The 19,261-nt window shown below is 45.5% G+C and overlaps 1 protein-coding gene across 9 annotated transcripts in view; it reads right to left on the bottom strand.

The window, feature by feature from the left end:
• The window catches only part of HIVEP2 (HIVEP zinc finger 2), a 145,077-nt gene that overhangs the window by 39,896 nt on the left and 85,920 nt on the right, over positions 1-19,261 (bottom strand). For 6 of the 9 annotated variants that reach the window (XM_080390046.1, XM_080390050.1, XM_080390049.1 and 3 more), the window contains one exon: positions 15,174-15,271. The gene's annotated coding sequence lies outside the window, so the exon portion shown is untranslated. The remainder of the gene's footprint in view (positions 1-15,173; positions 15,272-19,261) is intronic. The other 3 variants (XM_080390051.1, XM_080390053.1, XM_080390052.1) reach the window with 1 other exon arrangement.

Raw genomic sequence — 19,261 nt, 5'->3', positions numbered from 1 at the left:
AACTATGGCTTTTCTACTTAATATTGTGAGTCCTTTGGCTGATGCTTACATGAGAGCTTTGTTTCGTTATTATGCAGCCTCTCTGTGTGGCTCCAAATACCTCACATCAACCACTCTGGGGCCAGGGTTAAACAAAACTACACGTTTATATCAGACCTCTTCTCCCATTTACAACGGGGAAAAAAGCCCACTGTAAGACACTGCCAGCTTCACAGGCAAGATTCAATGAAATTATTCTGACGGGTTTTTTTTCTTCTGTTTAATTTTTTTTAAAAAAAGTAACTGAAGTTAATAAGATTGTATTTTTAACAATAAATCCAGTGGGAAACTGAGAGCATGCTCTTTTCTTGAGATGCTGTGATCAATTCCCATTGAAGCAACCATTCTTTGTTCAGCATCATAGTTTTGTCTTTTCATCCTATGCCTAAGCAGTAAATTCAAAAGTCACTGATTTTTTTTACTAGAATAGATAAACACTGCAACACAAGACAAATCAGCAGATGACATTATTCTTCAGACAATTTAATTTTTATCTGAAATGAAGAGTAAATGTTGCTACATTAGAGGAAATATGAATGTAAAAATAATTATTAGCAGGTTTAAATACTGAAGACCATAGTCTGGCAGTATATTTACCTAAAGTTAATAGGGGACAGGACCATATACCCTCAAGTGCTGTGGGGTTCTTAAGTTATAAAGCTACAAGCATAGTGATCAGAACTTCAGTCTATCCCCCCAGTCAGATCTGGAGCAGAAGTTACATTACCTATCTTTTTAAGGCTTCACCTATTTAAAGAAAAATGTACAAAGGAGAAGAAAAAATTAAAAAAAAACAGCGGGAAAGCATATTACAAAACCAAAAAATCATCTTTGCTGTACACTTCAGAAAATTTTTGTGATTACATGGTATTTTCCAAAGCCATGTAGAATGGAGTGGTGCCTTTTCCCTGAAGCCCTGTCCCTGAGGCCGGCCGCAGGCGGTGGCAGAGCCCAGCTGCTGCCCTCCACTCCCGCGGGCTGGGACACCGGCAGCGCTGCCCCCAGCCCACCCCCACGCAGGCCTTCGGCCTCTGCTTTCAGTGCTCCCACAAGAGACGGCTTCAACCACGCACCAATTCAGTTTCCAACTGCAAACTGCCTCGAGAACACGTTGAGGGAAAGAAATGGTTGCTTTTCAGTCAGGGCTGTGCTGGGTGGGTTTGCTGTGCAGTGGCGCAGACAGGGTGGGGAGGGGGCAGCCCCACGTCATGGTGGGGAGGGGGCAGCCCCATGTCATGGCGGTGCAGGGCAAGGGGCTGTGTGACTGCACACAGCCCAGCCCCGTGCGGGGGCTCCAGGGCTGCCACCCTGCCTTCTTGCCTTCTCTGCTGCCCAGACCATGATGAGGATTTGCTGAACCAGTACAAAGCCTACTCATGGTGGGTTCAAGGGTACAAAACTTTCTGGTTTCAGTGTGGCATACAACACCTGGCCATGAGGCAGGCACGATAATGAGCAGAGGTAAAACAAAACTGGGTAGTAGCTCTTCTTTTTGGTATGTTCCTGCTATGGGCTTTCTCCATCAGCCAGTGTTTAAACTGTGGGTGTAGGAAAGCTGCTGTCCTGAACATAAGTCAGTCCCTGAGTTGAGCCTCGCCAGGCACGTGGCACTGGGGTGGGAGACCAGGCATGCTGGCTGCCTGCGCCACAGGTGGGACAGCAGTTCCACGATGGCACTTTCTATAGAATGGCAGTTTACAGTCGGCGACAGCACTGCTGATCTCACGCCCCGGGTAGGGGCACTCCAGTGCGGGCAAATGGAAGCAGCGGGCGCTAGCACAGGATAGCAGGGGAGGCTGCAATGGGAGCCATGGGAAGCAGTAAGAAGATAAGAGCATTAAGAAGGGGCTGCGCTGTCTCACATCTTCCTACATCCCGCCACAGGTCGCTCTTCCTGCTGCAGCCTTCTCCCGCCCACCCCTGCGCCGCAGTATCACTTTCACTGGTGTGCGGTCCCCTCCCACTCACCAACCTGCAACGCGCACCACTATTTATGTCACCTCTCCAATCTGGCCCGGCACCCCTGAGGTGTGAGCAACAGATGCAGTCTACGAAAGGTTAGGATTAATGCTTTAATGGCAATTACAGCAAGAAAGCAGCTCAGCTCATAATGCAATCTTCCCCTCGTGAAGACCTGTAGAAGATGGGACTAGGTTGCCACAGGCCAGGCGCCTGCTGCACACTGACATATGTTGGGCGAAAGGGCAGGTCCAGTTAGGTGCCTTGTATCATTAACGTTCTGCTGCTTCATCTGTTGGTCACGTATTCTCCTCTTGGCCCCTCTGTGCCCCAGCTTGTGTAACGCACCGACACCTGCAGAGGTACTGCTCTACCTGGGAAAGCTGGAGCGGAAATCTGGTGAAGGAGATGGGACACCTTCCTTCTGCAGACCCAAGCAAGGGGCAGAATGGCCAAGAAGTCAAACAGATCGCTGTAACTAGGATCCTCAAGCTAAAAGATGAGCAATCCGAGATATCTGCCCTGCTGACAGTAATAATTACAATGTATTATTAACAAAACTCGGGTTTCATCATTAACTTGACTCGGATTTCAAGAGCTGATCTCACCCTAACCATCCTCCACATTACATCCAGCGTTTTCCTCAAAGCTGAACCAGTACCAGCAAGGAAGGCTGCTGCTAACTATTATGCCAAAGAGAAAGCACAGGTAAAAATGAGCTATAAATACCACAATCAAACAGGTGCAAAAATTTACAGGCAGATTTTAGGTTGCCCGAACCCAGGGCAACCTCACCACTCAGATCTGATCCTGCCAGAAAGCCAGAGCCTGTAACTTCAAAGCAGCTGAGAGGAAAGGGCTCACTATCAGCACGTGCTGCAGGCGGCACAGCTGACGTGACCCTGCTTCTGCAAAGGATTGATTCCGCTCCCCTCAAAGGTGTCAGTAAATTCACAGCTCTTCTCTTGGATCTCAAAACACGAGAAAGGCCACCTACATGTTTGCTATAATGAAGTAGCCAACTGTCTCAGTCACAACCCAACTGCTGCAATAAAAGACACTTGTTTGATTTTGTTCCTCTACCAAGCTCATCATCAGAGCAACTAAGATCTTCAAAAGTTTTTTCTCAACCTCTGAGATGAAAATCCCATTTTAATTGTGGATCAGTGAGGTCTGATTGAGTAAAATGACCCCAATCACTCAGACGCAACAGCGTAACAAACACTGCTCTTCTAGCCTCTGTTAGCACCAACAAAAAGCCTACCAGTTCATTAGAGCAAGCTGGAGGAGCTGCTGTTTGCATCTTCACAAGCTGAGAGTATTTGATTGCAAAACCACTATGGTTTTCAGCCTCTGATTTCTGATCAGCAAAACTTAAAAGCAAAGAAGCTATCAGTCTGGTATTTTTCTTCATAGCTTTCTTCAGGGTAACAATTTATTTTTCTCCTTGATCTGTTCAAGGATGTCAATTCTAATCTGAATATAGGATTTGGACTTCTACATTCTGTATAAACCTGCTTGGCAAAAAAATGTAGCAAGAACAGAATTGATGTGAACCAAACTGCAGTTTCACATGACATCTGGAAGATGCTGGCAGTTATGTTGCTGTTCTGCAGCCTGACTGCACCAGGACCTTGCCACAGAGTGCAAAGGGCAGAGGACAGACAGAAGGCGGCTAGCAGAGGTCAAAGGCAGCCATGCTCCCTGCTGGCTTCTCAGAGCAGGTTTGGATGGCCAGCGACCAGGCAGGTGGCAGAGGAAGCATACTTTGATCTTGTCCAAAGGGGAAACAATTTGCTGAATCACACTAAAGGGGAACGTGGCAGCTAGTCCTGTCGAGGCGTCCAGGAGCTCCCTCCTTTTTTTTGCCTGTTGCAGTGGCTGCCCAGATGCAGTTCTGTACCCCATCTGGTAGCCCACACTGCTGTGCTCAGGTTTGTCTGTCCACCCCTCCTTCCCTCATCATACAGCTCAGATAAACCACTGCCTTGTTTTATGCTTTAAGAACATGTATTTCTGTTTCTTTTTCCTTTGCAACCATCTTTAGACTGAACACTTTCTAAATGGAAAGCACAAATGTAACTTCAGGCAGATACCTGCCTCAGCAGGTCTATCAAGAGCAGCTTATTTTCCCCAACTCAGACTCCACACGTGAATACATCCACAATACGGGCTCAGACATATCTGCATAAAGAGGTCCATTTGCCTGAGTGTTCGCTAATGAATGCTTGGCAGTCAGAGGGACACCACAAGTGCATTCAGTTGTTTTCTTTTTTTAGAGGAAAGACTACTTATACCTCTAGGAACAAAGCGTTACTGAGGTTGCTTATAAAATGCACCACCCGTGGATTCGTGGATTCAAATCCACATCTTAACATTGACATGAAAACTAAAGGTGCAAAGAAGAGTAACTTCACCCCCGCCCCCCCCCTCCCTTTTTTTTTAAATGCAGTCTGAATCAGTTTGTGTGGGAAAAATAATAGAAATATTCCGGTGAAATGGAAAATGGATCAAACCAGTACAACATAAGCCTTCAGTATAGCAGGAAACTCCACACAGAATGCTCTCAGAAAAATCACTCAAATGCAGTACTACCCAGTGTCCTGAGGGCTCAGGGAGGTCAGCTCTTTGCATAGCCAGGACCATGCTCTGCTTTGCACCCAAGGTGCTTGTCAGGATTGAAAATCAAAACCTTCTTTTTTGACAGGTCATGAATTAAATAACTCCAGATGGTTCCCAGCATCTCTTTCCTTCTGCTAGCAATCTCACATAGAAACAACAGAAGTATTGACACTAAATTAGTTCTAGAGGCATTTTTTTAATCACAAAGCTGTTGCAAGATACTTCTTCTCTGGCAGCAGTGAGTTCTGGAAGCGCAGAGCACCTGCCAGCATTAAAAGAAGAGCACGTCTAAAACCACAGGTCCCAGTTGTTAAAAGTGCTACTTATAACAGGAATTTCATCTATGCTAACACTCTGCTAGAGCAGTCCAGGTAATAACAGCACTAACAAACAACAAGGACAAAGTTAAAAAAGCACTAATATAAATGGGACAGTACTGTTCTCTAACATTTTAAAGCCCCAGTAGTGTTGATCCACTCATGAGCAGGTCTGGATTTATAGCAAAGGAAAGACTAAGTGCATCATTACCCCACAGAAAGTTTCTATTTCGAAAAGTGACTGCATTGCCTGAAAATCAAGATCACGCTGCTGAAATTCCCACCCATCCAATACTTTCTGTTTCCTCCTTGGTCTTCTTTTTCTCTTTACAGTGAACTGAGCTGTTCTAGGATTATTTTTCTGTGGTTTTCAGCAAAAGGAGATACAGAAGGCACTGTGGACAAGCACTGAGGGCATCAAGCCCACAAGAGACGTAGCCTTTGTTCCCCTTGAGAAATGGTTACAACCCCAGCTTGAGTGGACTCTGAATCCTAGTTTTAGCTAGAGAGAAGGTGCAATCAGGCGAACCTACCTCTTGCTCAAATACTACTCTTTCCTTAGTATCCCTCTGTTCTCCAGAACAATGGTCTTCTCCCTGTTGGCGACCATTTATGCAGGCACAGGATCCAAACTCTTTCCCACTGTGTCTTCACCATTTGCATGTTGTCTACCTCTCTATTGACAGCTTCCAATAAAAGCTTCCTTTAATAGAGTTGTCCTGACTCACAGGTGGGGGGGGGGAGGGAAGCTGACCTCGCTGCAGCATGAAGAGTCTCTGACGCATTTTGGGAGGCTGTGGTTTCAGGTCTGAAAGAATTCTGCCTTGTTTTCAACTAAGTTTTACATGTTGAACTTCCAAAATACCACCCTATAGCTCCACGTCCATTTGTGACTCGATGTTGTTTAATGGTTTGACTTCACACTACTCGGGGCTTTAGCTGTATGCTGGGCAAATTAGCAGTACTCACCAGCAGAAGAGAGTTTCTCAGAAACGCAGCCACCCAGGCTCCTGGCTGGCTCCACCTCCTGTCCACCCACTCCCAGTTTCAGACATTTCACATTCCAAAACTGGAAGTGCCTATGCAACATAAGGTCACGTTATTGCACAATGTACTCCGCTCCTTCTAAGAGCCACTGCATCCTCAAAAGTGCATCAACTCTAACAGCAAGAGAGCTGTTTACAGTGAATTTCTATCTGAGTGGGTGTATTTTCTCCAACAATCTTGAAACAAGGACATGAAGTGTACAACTCCTCCCTACATTTGGTAAAATTGTTACCAAGATTACATTTATTTAATACTTCCACATCAGCATTCCTTCCCCTTTAAGCTGCCTTTTGAAAAATGGAAAATTAATTTTTACACTTCCCCAAAGTATTTATGTGCTGGATAATTTTAGGACACACTAAACAGAACAATTTCTGCCTATCTTAAATTTAGAACTGAGGCCATTTGAAGCTTTTGCAGTGCAACTGTGAAATAAAGTGATTGTCACCAACATAGGTTTTGCCAATCTTTTTTTCTTGCCAAATGGTCTGAATAATCGCTATGATCCCTCCTTCACTTAGTCTTTAAATTCTAACAGGTGAATGTAAACTCCAGTTTCAATTACAACTGAAGAACACCTTATCTTTTGGTATAGGGGATTAAAAGTGAGGCAGGCTTTATCGTTCTCCCCAGAGGACAACACACAGGTAGAAACAGTGGTGTCACACTGTGTCATCCTTGAAACTGTGTTCAGCTTTTCAGTTACAATTAAGTATTCGCTTTAGCATGGAAAGCCTAGCTGGTGTTCCCTTGAATGCCAGTGAGCTATACTGGTATCTCCTAAAGGCAATTTTTGACACATTTAAACAAAGAATAAGTGACCAATCCTTACGTGCCACCACTTCTTCTGGTTCAGATCTGTCACCTTTCTCCTCAGCACCACTGGGGCAGCTGAGCAGTGGGGAAGCAGAAGGGTTCAGGGCTGGGAGGGCTCCCAGCACCACCTAGTGAGAATGGAGATGCTGGGGGGGCTAAAGGCTAAGGTAGCTCTAAAAAAGCCCTCCTGATTTCACAGCCAAGTGAGTTCTTCATAAGCTGTCACTCCCATCCTCCCAGAAGCGAGAAGGTTCAGATCCAGCAGTCAGCATTCAGAAATCTGATTGAGGCTGCCCAGTGAAAACTATGATGGCCAAAACAAACCAGTGACAGAGTAAGAGGGAGTGGGAAATGGAATCCTATGAGAGAGGCAGAACGAGGCACAGAGCAGGACTTTTGCACTTATCTGTTTCATTAGATGCACTGGCACAGTGCCCTGCTGTAGGGAAGCGCAGCCCAGGATTTTCACTCTGAGTCACTCATTTGGAAGATATAACATGATTGAGAGTCAACTGCCCTTCGTCCCATGGAAGAGATACTTAAAATGGAGCTAATGGTTTAAAGTTACTTAGCTCCTGTTCAGTTTGTGAGCAAGCAAAAGGTTAGACTGTAATATTTAACCACAACTCCCATGCCTGAGAAGCCCAGAGGAGGCTGCCTGAAGGGAAGTCAGGCATCTGCCACACTGCTTCCCGTGTGCATGAGGCAAAGAAATCCGCGCCAGCCTTCAGCCTCGTGTAGATAGCAAGCTTCCTCTGGTGCAGTGGCTGTCATGCAGCATGCTTTCTGGTACAGCCCATTTCCTTCTGGGGGACATTTCCCCTGGGGATAGCAGGAGCTAGTGCTCTGTGCGTGCCACCAGCCATGACCATCAAACCTGCCAGCTAGTCACCATGCAATACAGCCAAAAGTTCAGTGCTTCAAGCAGAACTGGCTGCATATCTAAGTAAGAACAGGATGAAGAACCAATGAAGGACAGCAAGACAAAAAGATTAATGTAAGTCTGGGGACACAGTACCATAAGGAGAACAAATCTTGGTGAACTATTCAAACGTGCATTCATTCTTTGTTAACGTTCATCCATAAGAGATCACTGTGTGACACCATCAACACCTTGGTGTCAGCAGCATTCCCCTCCTTTCCCATACATACGCTCAGCATCAGGTGTCTGGTCACTTTCGTAGGGACTGTTAGGGCAGGCAAAAAAGCAAGACGTGTGGGGTGGGAGTCCTTTACTTTGATCATGTGACCTTAGCCAATTTTACAATCACTTATATGTACTTACTTTTTATTCCCTATTATTCTCAGATGGAATCCAAGAGTTTTACACCCCCATAGACATTTTAAACAACCAGTAAGAAATAAACAAAAATTTGGGAAACTGAGTTTGAACAGCAAAGATATAAGCTCACAAATGGCCAAGGTCCCCCTTGTTGCCCAGGGTTTGGGGCCTCTGGTTTAGAATGTTTCACTATGACGTTGGTTTTTCAGTAGTTAGCAGATTTTTTCACACGGATGACTACAATACAGTGTGGCACATGGAGTACTGTCAAGGTGACCTGCCCATAGGAACTTCTTACGCATACAGTTTTTATATTGCCATTCACCATGAGATGAGAGGGAATAACAGGCAGATGCAACTTAATGGCAACTGAACACATTTTAGCTCAGATCAAAGATCTTCATGGAATAGGGTGACTTAAAGGGAAGTATTTCATTCAGAGATTTCCATGGGAAAACAAAACCAAAAAAATAAAAATAGCAATATGGAGATTTTCCAGTGGAAAACTTGTTCTTGTGGAAATTCCGCTTTCAATTGACAAAATTGTTTTTATGGGAAATTCCTAAGCAGTTGTAGGCACAGCCCTCATGCTGAGAAGTTTAAAAGCAGCTCATGTCTGACCCAGTACCCTCAGACTTCCCACATCATATAAACGGGAAGCGCAGAGCCCTCATCTCTCTCTTACTCCCATGCATACCCTCCAGCACACAAGTGGTCCCACCGCAGGCATGACAGTACATTGACCAGCAGTACACATGTGGTTACAGGTGGGATGCTTGAAGGATTAATCTTTTAATGTCCCAAATAAAGATTAAATCACAGGCTTTTATATATAAGCTGCCTCTAATGCTCTGATACCGATAAAGCTGTCTTTGACTTCAGCAACAGGTGTACCTGCACTAGGGATTGCAAGCTTAGGAGTCTCAAACGAAGCTCCTCATAGTAGGCTGTACCAGGGAGAGAGAACTTGGGGCTGACTTTTAGGTGATTAGGTGAATAGTCACAAATCATGCATGTAACTCCATTGTTACTGGTTTACACTTGCTTAAACACATCAGTAAGAACTACGCACTCCACAGCTAACATTATAGAGAGTAAGACAAACATTTTCAGTGAGCTTGCTAAGGGTCTTCTAAATTTACAGGAGGAGCACTGAGTAAGCATCTCCTTTGCAGAGTGATATTAGAAAAGCATAAACCATTCATTATAATGCATGCACCTCCTTTAGCATGAATCATCATACTCTGTAAGCAGGCTAGAAATCATATTTATGGCAGGGCTCAAAGTATCTCAGAAAGTCAGAGGAAGAAAAAAAGAGTAGTCAGGGTTGTACAACCCCTCCCAGTCCAGAAAGGTACCAAGCACCTAAATCATTAACCTAAACCCTTGCAGTATTTCTGTACCAGCCCTGCATTTTCACACTAATGCATTTTTAACACACAAAAAAAATTGTAGACACCTGCAAATAAAAAAGTTAATTCTACTGACTGCACGGGACTGGTCTTCACAACTTACTCTCAAGAGTAGATGCTGCCTCTTTCCTTCTGTCCCATATACCCTATTGAACAGTGCAGCGGATCCAGCATCCCCCATGCTGAGCTGAGCTGGAGAAGCCCAAGCACAGCAGAGCTGTGGCAGGAGCAGGAGCCCCAAGGTGCCATTGAGGAGGCTGTCAGCAGCTGGCCGCCTGCCAGGCACTGCAGGCTATGAGGTGAAGGAGTGGACAAAGGCCACTGCTCAGCTGCTACAGTGACCTTCAGCTATGCTGATCCGCAATGGGAATGCACCCCCGGCCATGCTCATGTTTCTAGCCCGCATGCTTTCTTGGCATGTGCAACACTACATACACACGTATGATACTGAGTTCGCACACACGTGGCAGCCCATGTTCGTACTGTACATGAGGCCGAGGGTTCCCCTCCACCTCCAACCACAAAGTGGTTAGCCAGCTACAGCAGGGCTACTGCTGCTCTGCACCCAGGGAGCGAGGCGTGCTGCATGGCTGTGAAAATATGCACAGAGGCCGAGATCAAATTGCAAGCAACATGAATTTCAGAGATCAGTTAAAGTAATCCTGCATGTCTCCACCTAAAGGAGTTATTCTTTTGGGACATCACAGTAATAAAATACAATTGCGATGAAAACCTCACTGCTACAAGCTTTGTTACTGAAGTGACAAGAAGGACATTTATTTTCAGGACACTCAAAGGAATACCCCATGTGCTAGATAGTGTGAACGGTCTTTTCCAGTGTGTAACACAGACAGTTCTACTGCACTGAAACACATATGATAAGAAAGGAGGGCCCAGGCTCTTCTCCATATTCTCTGCATACCTGTTACTATCACACAGCTGCTCTCAAGTCTACAGTTTCCTGTGCAGTACAAACTGCATACCACTTCCCCTACGGAAAAAAAAAAAAAAAAAAAAAAAAAAAAAGCAGCCTTGCTTGTTCTTAATTGACGATGGAAATACTGTCATATTTTCCACTAGCCAAGCTTGAAACCATTACTGAATGAACCTTCATTATTTTTTCCACAACATTTTGCAGAAATGTCAGGAAACAGCTGCACCAGAAATGATTAACTGTCCTTATCACTAGGGCTTCATTGGCCAAGTTCAAATTATATAGGTTTTCTTCTTTCAAAACTCTACATTCAGTATGTTTTTTGTTATTCTTTAGTTGACTGTCTCAATACTGTACTTTCTCTTCAAAAATATCTGATTACACAGGTTCAGTGGCACACAGACATTTTACAGCCAGTGGAAGAATTTGTACAGTTTGGAGCTGCATACTTCTAGGAAAAGATTGCTTCCTGCAGATTGCTCAGCTGTGTCTTTCTTGGATCAAATTCAATGAAATTCACAACTTGCATTCAAATTGTATTTGCCAGTCAGATCGAATTCATTACACTGACATACACTCTTCTTGCTGCATTTTCTTACTCCTTTCCTTCCCTGTCCCAGTCTTTTCCTTTCCCCTTTTCTCTCCCCACAATCTTTCTCACCTCTCCTTTGAGCTACATCGTGTCAAAACTTATCATACAATGCCCTGTACATTTTCTGGCAAAAACAAGTGGAACAGTATACATCATCATTCCAAACATGCAAATGCTGAGATGCTAGAAGACTTGGTACAAAGTAAGAGTGCAGCCATCTGGAGATAACTGCTAGTGTGGATTTGAGATTCCCAGCTGGCTGAAACTTTGCAGCCTCCGAACTCTTTAGCAAAGCGTCGGTGAGCAAGAGACTCTGCTCACACGGATTTGCACAGGGTGCTGGTTCTTATGTAATTTCTCAAAAATGTAAATTCTTCAAATTTTTTATAAGAACACAGCAACAAAACGCAAGGTTCACAGGATTACTTTTAAAGACCAACATAATACTATAGTGTCTTGTTTATATTTTGGAATATTTAATTGTTACTACAGCATGGCACGTTACAATAATCTAGATATTTGTCACTAGAAGATTCAAAATTGCAATTGTTCATGTCTTCATGGAAGTTGTAGGCCTTAAATCTGTAACCTTAGGATATTTTTAGACAGAGGGAAATATAGATGTGAATAGATATATACATGTATTGGAAGTTACATACAGTAAATCCCATCAACTCATTTGGTGTTCATACTGCTATGACCCCCTATCACTAACAGACGGTAGGTTACTTGCAGAAATGAAACAGCCACAGAAATAAAGGTTCATCTAGGTATTACAGAAGAAGAATCCTTCCTGCTGCCTGGAATTCCAAATGATGCGCATTTCTTGTTTTTAAACGGGTGCTTTCCACAGCAGCGTGCATGCCAGCACACAATCCACACGCAGCTCTGCTCAGAGCCAGCCAGCCACTGATGCCCTCAACCCCTGCTAGGTCACCTCCCCAGCACGAGCGTCTTCCTTGCCTTCAGCAGGGAAACATACAGCTGGCAGATCCCAGCCCAGGGTGCCTGACACAGGCCAGCATAGCTATGTAATTGGTGCAGTGCTGGCCACAAGAAAAGGATCAGTTTTTAAATCACTCTACCAAGATACTTGCTTAGATAGCAGAAACTGCAGTACACTATATTCTACTTAAAATACACACGAATATATATGCGTTCTATTAACAAGATATGAAATACTGCCAAAAGTATGATTTTTTTTTAAGGATTCAATTTCATATAATATGCAATGCTGAATTTCCCCTTCACGACATCCTTATCTGTCTCTGTTCTAGTCTGAAACCAGGAGCTTGTGGTGCCAGAGGATTTCAAGGACCGTGTCCTGCCAATACACGGCACGTTAACGCGCTGCCAGCTGCCATACACCGCCTGTGGCCGCACGGGAGGCGCACGAAGCACGCTGCGTGCTGGGGGAGAGAGGAGGCTCAGCTGTTAGACTGCATTAACCAAACCCTGCGGCTTGTTGCGGGGGGAGGGGTGGGGGTGCTCTGGAATAAGCACAATCGGAAGGCAAACACCGCCCCCTCGCCAGCTGAAGGGTGTCGCAGCTTCCCGAGGGGACAAGGGCTGGCTGGCAGCGGCTGCGGCAGGCGCAGGCTTTTCGCTTCTACATTCCGCACCGCACCGGCCCGCGGCGAGCGCCGCCGCCGCCGCCGGAGCCGCCGCCGCGCCCCAGGCGCGCACCCGCGGCAGCGCGCGGCCGGCAGCCCCGCGGCGCCCCGGCACTGCGGCGGCGGGCGGCGGGCAGGGGCAGCACCGGCGGGCGGGGGCAGCACCGGCGGGCGGGGGCAGCACCGGCGGGCGGGGGCAGCACCGGCGGGCGGCGGGTGGGGGCAGCACCGGCGGGCGGGGGCAGCACCAGCGGGCGGGGGCAGCAGCGGCGGGCGGCGGGCGGCGGGCGGCGGGCAGCCGCGGCGGCACGTCCTGCCCGGGGACTGGGAGACGCGCCGTCGCAGCACCCACTTCGGCCTCCCCCGGGTATTCTCGGGTTGCTTTCCTTCCCGTCCGAGGCGGCCAGAGAACGAGCAAGTGGACTTGTTGTCCCACCACCCTGCTCGGCTACCTCCTGGGTGTGGAGGAAGAAACGTGTTTTTCCTCTCTCTGACTAACAGCGGGACAAGAAATGAGCGCTCTTGCTTTCCCCTGAGTTTGCACATCTTGAGCTTAAACTGGTGCGAAGACACAGTCTCCTCCTCTTCACATCACCAGCAATGAGCAGCAGGATCTAGGGGCAATGTCATAACAAAAAGAGAGACCTTGAACTTGCTTCACCCTTTGCATAATCATTTATATTTGGGCAAAGTGGATAACAGCTCCTTTAGCACTAGGGTAGTGGCATTTTATGCTCGCTCGGCATTCACTTTATCCAGGTATAAATAGCAAAAGGTTTCAGGCGGCAGAGAATCGGGACCAGTATCTTCAAAGGATTCTCAGCCAAAATAAAGTAGCGAGTCCTCTACACCACAGCTTGTGCAACCTCGCTCTGCTGCAAGAATCATTCCCTGCAGGGTGCCTGGGACTGCTGGTTTGGCAGCATTGCATGCTCCCATTCTCAGAGAAAATGTGCCTTCCCATTGCCCCGTATCTAGTGGTGGAATCAGACTGCAAGCTTTCACCTGTAAAGTAGGCAGTAATAGGGTTCAGTTCCGTAATGGGAGCCTTTTATTAGCCCACACAGCACATTTACTACCCTACCAGTATTAAGTGCTTGCCTTGATATCCTCAGCGCACAAGGCAGCGGTACGTATTATCATCGTTACAATAACATTGGTCTGAACTACATTAATTGAAAGCATCTATTCTAAAACTCAATGGTTCCGAACAAAAAGGTAAAGCGTGCCATTACTCTTGGCCAACACATTATCAGGGAGAGTTCTCAGCGTACAAGACAGCCACTGCGATAAGGGCCCAATGCACAGAAGTACCATTAAGTTACATGCTAATGAAACCTGAAAATATTATGCTAAAACCCTATTTCACAGGATGGCCGCCATGCTCTTGTGTACCAAAGTTCTCAGCTTTCCACTTAAATCCTGCCTGGTGAGTTGTGAGACGTGGCTAAGATTCTGTACTGCAGGAGTATTCCATTACTCCTACTTATAAATTTCACACACTGTTAATGCTTCCCAAACTGGCAACAGAGCTCAGGGGTGCACGAGGACAGTTTGTTTTCCTGCTGAACTTTCAACATAAATCCCACAGGACCTCGGCAGGGATGATGCCTTCTTTTTTGCCGACATGTTCACTGGCAACACCCCTGTTGACAGCCATCAGCTTGCAACCCTCTCACTCACCAGCTCTGATCCGGGGCTGCACAGAGAGCGCTCAGAGACTGCGGAGGGGAAAGAGTGCAACACAGACACACACAACTTCCATTGCAGGATCTTGGAAAGGGATCCCTAAGAAGAGATAACCCATATAGCACCACCCTGGACTGCTGAGTATTTGGGATTTGTTCCAGGTTTGAGCAAACGTTCAGGGAAAAGACCATATCATTTAACCCCCTCCATTCTTGCCTTTGATTCATATATAGAATGAAACGTAGGTCCAGCACCACTTACATAGTTCTGAAAAAAAATGGGGGTTTTATCTCAAAGTATGTTCTGCGTTTAATTTGAACAGGTTCTCCTGTGGTCAAGATATCACATGAGAGTCTCCAATGTCTTCCTTACATGCCTAGCTCCTATGGTTGCAGATAAATATTGGATAATTAAAATAAATAAATTGAGGGCCAATGAGAAGGATCAAACTTTTTCTTAACTTTTCACTATTTTAAGAGAGTCTCTTTTAAGTTTTGAGGGCTAACAATTCTCTGACCACCAAGGATGTGCCCGTACAGACAAGACTAGAGAAAAGGAGCTTCTCAGTGTCTCAGGTCTCCTACAGCAACAAAAGTAACTGCCTGTACTGCAGGCAGGCAGTTTTGGAGACAAAGCGAAGGCAGCACTTCCAAATGAAGAATAACATAACCTGCCCCAAAAAAGAAATGCCTCTCATTACAGCAAAAGCTGACTTAATTCGTAACAAAAGGACATGTAATCAGTATTTCAATGTGAGTGACTTCCACGTGAAGCCTTCTGTGAATGAAAAACCACTCGCTCAGGCCCGCTCCCTCAGTTCACTCAAACCCACCCTTCCTTTGCTCTCTTACCTGGCTGCTTCCATCAAAGGTACAAGTGAGTAATAGTTCCAGTCAAGACAATTTAATTCACCACTCCAGCAAATATGGCTCTTGACTCTCTCCTCCACCTATTTGAAAAACAAATATGAAAGATTTTTAAGGACTATGGTTGATTCAGCCTGCTGTTTGATTTTATGACCTAACTGATGTTATGCATTGGCTACATTAATGGATATAAGAACTTCTAAGATACAGCCATAGTCGTCCTCGCTACTCAGGACTTTCTTCCCCAGAGCAATGTGGCATCAGCAATCAGAAGCTGTCCTGTGGTTTCCAACTTGCTGTGGGCTAGAATACACCTCAACGAATATATTCCAAGGTGAGAACAACAGACATACAAGACCAAAATGTGCACACAATGATGTATTTTCAAACATGCTGTATACAACAAGCAGTGTAAACACACAAAGCACGGAAGGGCCTTTGTAGTCTGTTTACCTATTAGGGCTTGCAGCTCCAGGTTTTTTGCTTCATTTCTGCCTGATTTTGAGAAGATCAAATCAGAATTTAAGAGCACATATTTTTTAATTAAATGCAAATACTTTCCTGTTGTTAAATCAGAGCAGTCCAATTGTCTTTCATTCTACTTCTTTCTCGTCTAGCACTGTGCTTTTGAAGTGAGATCACGTCTACTATTTCCCTTTCCATATGATGGTAGTCTGTTTTAGAAAGTAAGTTACTAGTGTACACTATGAAAATCACTCATAAACTTTACATCTCTCTTTACATGTCATGGTACTCTGGGAAAGACCACAAAAAGGCACTTTCTGTGTACAAAAGATCCGCTGTAGAAATGTAAGCAGATATATATGTACATCTTTGCATCCAGGCCACGGAGCACCAGATGTGTTTGTTAATGCGTTAGAAGTGTTAGACAGCTACAGGCTGCCCTATTTACACCTGCAGGGAGGGGGTTACTGCATACATGGATGCTACCCTTAATCAGGGCATACAGACAATGCACCAGGAACCGGAGACTTACATCTAATTTGCACATAATAGAGCTGATTGAAATGCCCACCTCATTAATACTGAGACAACAAACCTTCAGTGATCTTCTAGTGACCACATACTCCAACGGGCCTGGCTATTCTGATTTTTTTGAAGACTGGTGCGAACACACAGACAACCACAGCACACATTTTGCCCAGGGCACTTTCTTTCAGGCTTCCCTGTGTCCTTGAGCACTCCTACATGAGATGCTACCCCAGGTGACACAACAGTGATGTGCGATGAGTGTGGGCATCCCTGGACGGATGTGCTTCTGGACTAGGCATCACCCCAGGGGAGCAGAGGGCCCCAATGAGAAGTGCAGCTCATGCTGCCCCCTTCTCCTGCTCTTTGCTCTGTCTGTGATGCTGAGCCCTGGCCAGCCACCGCCTCAGGGCAATCGGGTCACTGCAGCGGGAGAAGGCACCTGCTCTTCAAGGGCTTACAAATGTCATGGCAGAGGAGCATGCCAGAGGACTTGGACAGGAAAATCTCAAATGTAGCATGCTGGACTTGCAGATCTGTGCCCATGGCTCGACCATACTGGCACTGAAGCCAGCAGCAAACCTCCCTCTGCTTCCAGTGAGTGCGATGGCTGCCTATGCTGCCCCATAGACAGGGCAAAGCCTGTCCACCATGGTGTGTGCGACGCATGGTGCTTCCACCACTAGCAGAGTGCAGGTGTGAGCTGGTCAAAATGGGACGCCAAAAGCTGAAGGGCAAAGCAGGCCTGGAACCAGTTAGCAATAAAAGGCATATGCCAATGTTTGCTATCAGAAACGAAAACAAATAGGAAATGATGTGTTACTGACCAGCAATGTCAACAGTGGTCTATACAGGCATCAGAGTATATAAAATAACACATGCTCTGACTCCAGACCTGGATGCTTTGCCACATCAGTATAGAGCTTTCTAGGAAATGACCTGCATCTGGAGCCAGGAGCCACTTTTGAACCTTTGAACAAACAGGGCTCAATACGGTTTTAATCTGGGTGAAACCTTGGCACAGCTGGACTCAAGGTTTTATCAGGGCCAGTATTTCACTCACTACTTTTACAAGTGGCCTGAGAAATATTCCAGTCAGAAAACAAAGCAAAACAATAAAGAAGTCATGAGTCCTTATTCTCCTACTCTTCAGCAGGACCTAGGGGTGCTCTGGATTGTAGCCTCCTCTCCCTGGTGTGGCATGGATAGCTTCCAGCCCCCAGGTGGGCCACCCTGTGTTTTCACAGGCCTAACTGGCTTTAGGGATGCTGGCTGCACTCGCACAGAGTTATTTTTAATTAATAAGCACTGTGAATTGGTTTATTTAATCTGCAACCCAAATACAAGGGTCTTTATTCTCATTTACACAAAATCTGCTCTACCGCACCCTGGCAGGAGCAGAGGGAACTTTCATAAAAAGAGAATGAAGCCATAAGCGAAAGATGTCATTTATGAAACAAAATCACATTGCTGCCACTCCAGCTTCATAAAGAGTATTTAAACTGAAACCCATGAGGAACACTGCATTCCATTCTCCCTAATTTCTTTTTCAGCTCTTAACTGATGGGAGCCAGCACCTTCCCTCTCGCTCTGGTAACCTGTCTTCAATGGTGTTCCTCAAAGGATACCTTAGCATCTGGTCCAAGTGTGAAAGAATCCCCATATTTCAGTGAAGGCAGGGTCAGTTTCCAAGTCTTTAAGAAGCTTAGTCATTAAAATTAGGCAAAGTATCCAGAGTGAGATCTGGTTAAGTACAGTAAGATTTTGTCTAGGAAGTACTACTGCACCTCCTCACTGACCTACCATCTTACAGCAGCACTGGCACTAGCACCAGGACGTGGTCTGAGGGAACAGCCAACCTGCAGAGTCTCTAACAACCCCAGATAATGCATGTGTCATCAAACAGGATTTTACTGCCCAATTAAAGGTCCCAGAGGCATTGTTGTGATACTAAACCCAGGAACTTTTAATTTGTTTTTATCACCCTATTAGTAAAAATTTGTGCAATCCTTGCCTCTTTGGCAGCAGAAGCAAATGAGCGTGCCTTCAGCGCCCGCCCGCCCAAGGCAGGCAGCACAGCAACCACTGCCGATCATTTGCTAGTACATGGTCATATCTGGTCATGACTCTCCTAAACTTCTGCGGTTGTTTGCCATCCGTGGAGACTACGATTAAACAAGCACATCAGAAGGGATATGAGAGTATGAGAAGCACAGCATGTCCTACTGCTTGGAAGAGGGTTTTTTTTTATTTGAACTTTGTATCTCAGACACTCGGGGATTAGCCTTTTACACGGGACCTGGAAACACACAGGCAGAAGTACTTTGATAACGACTCTTACACCATCTGCTTTTGAAAGACTCCTAGCTTCTCCCTTGGCAACACCCATGCTCATTTTGTAATTTTAAAACTACACTGTTAGTGGTGAAACAAAAATGTAGCAGTAGGCATCAGCATCAGCTGGCCATAAAGATTAATTCATTCCATGGAGCAAAAAGAAAAAGGACTTTATTTTATATTACTTCCTATATATCTGTTATACCGACATTGTGAGGTCGGTTGGGGGTAGGGGCGTGTGATAGGGAGAATCTTATGCACTTCACAAAATAAAAAATACCAGAAATCTCATGTGTATTTTAATTAGAAACTTAAGTTTAGGGAAAGAAACTGGATAATATTTATTTTACTGCTAATTAAAGATTCTGAAATAGCACAATAAATGGGTAAAATTACCTCACGACTACAAAGAAAGACCAAATAAAGCCATGCCCATGTTACTCCTTAACTGTCTTGCAGCTGAGAGCATTCCTACACAGACTGTACCTTTGTACCTTACCATGGTTTGGGAATCTCCCTTAAGCTCCAGTTTGACCAGGTCCATAAGAAAACCAGGTGCCATTTAAATTGCACCCAGGATTATATAGGATTATTCATACCAAAGAAGAGCCAGGCAACACAGGTAGAAAAATGTGCATACTTCTACAGCATACCACCCAAGGGCTTGAATTCATGTCTGGTAACTCAAAGCAGTGAGGCTATATGCAAATCTCCCACTTCTCAATGGGTTCAAATCCCCTTTTATA

The sequence above is a fragment of the Falco punctatus genome, assembly GCF_963210335.1.
Source record: "Falco punctatus genome assembly, chromosome: 5".
Classification (NCBI taxonomy): domain Eukaryota; kingdom Metazoa; phylum Chordata; class Aves; order Falconiformes; family Falconidae; genus Falco; species Falco punctatus.
The sequence above is the reverse complement of the archived record's forward strand: the minus strand, read 5'-3'. Positions and strand labels throughout refer to the sequence as shown.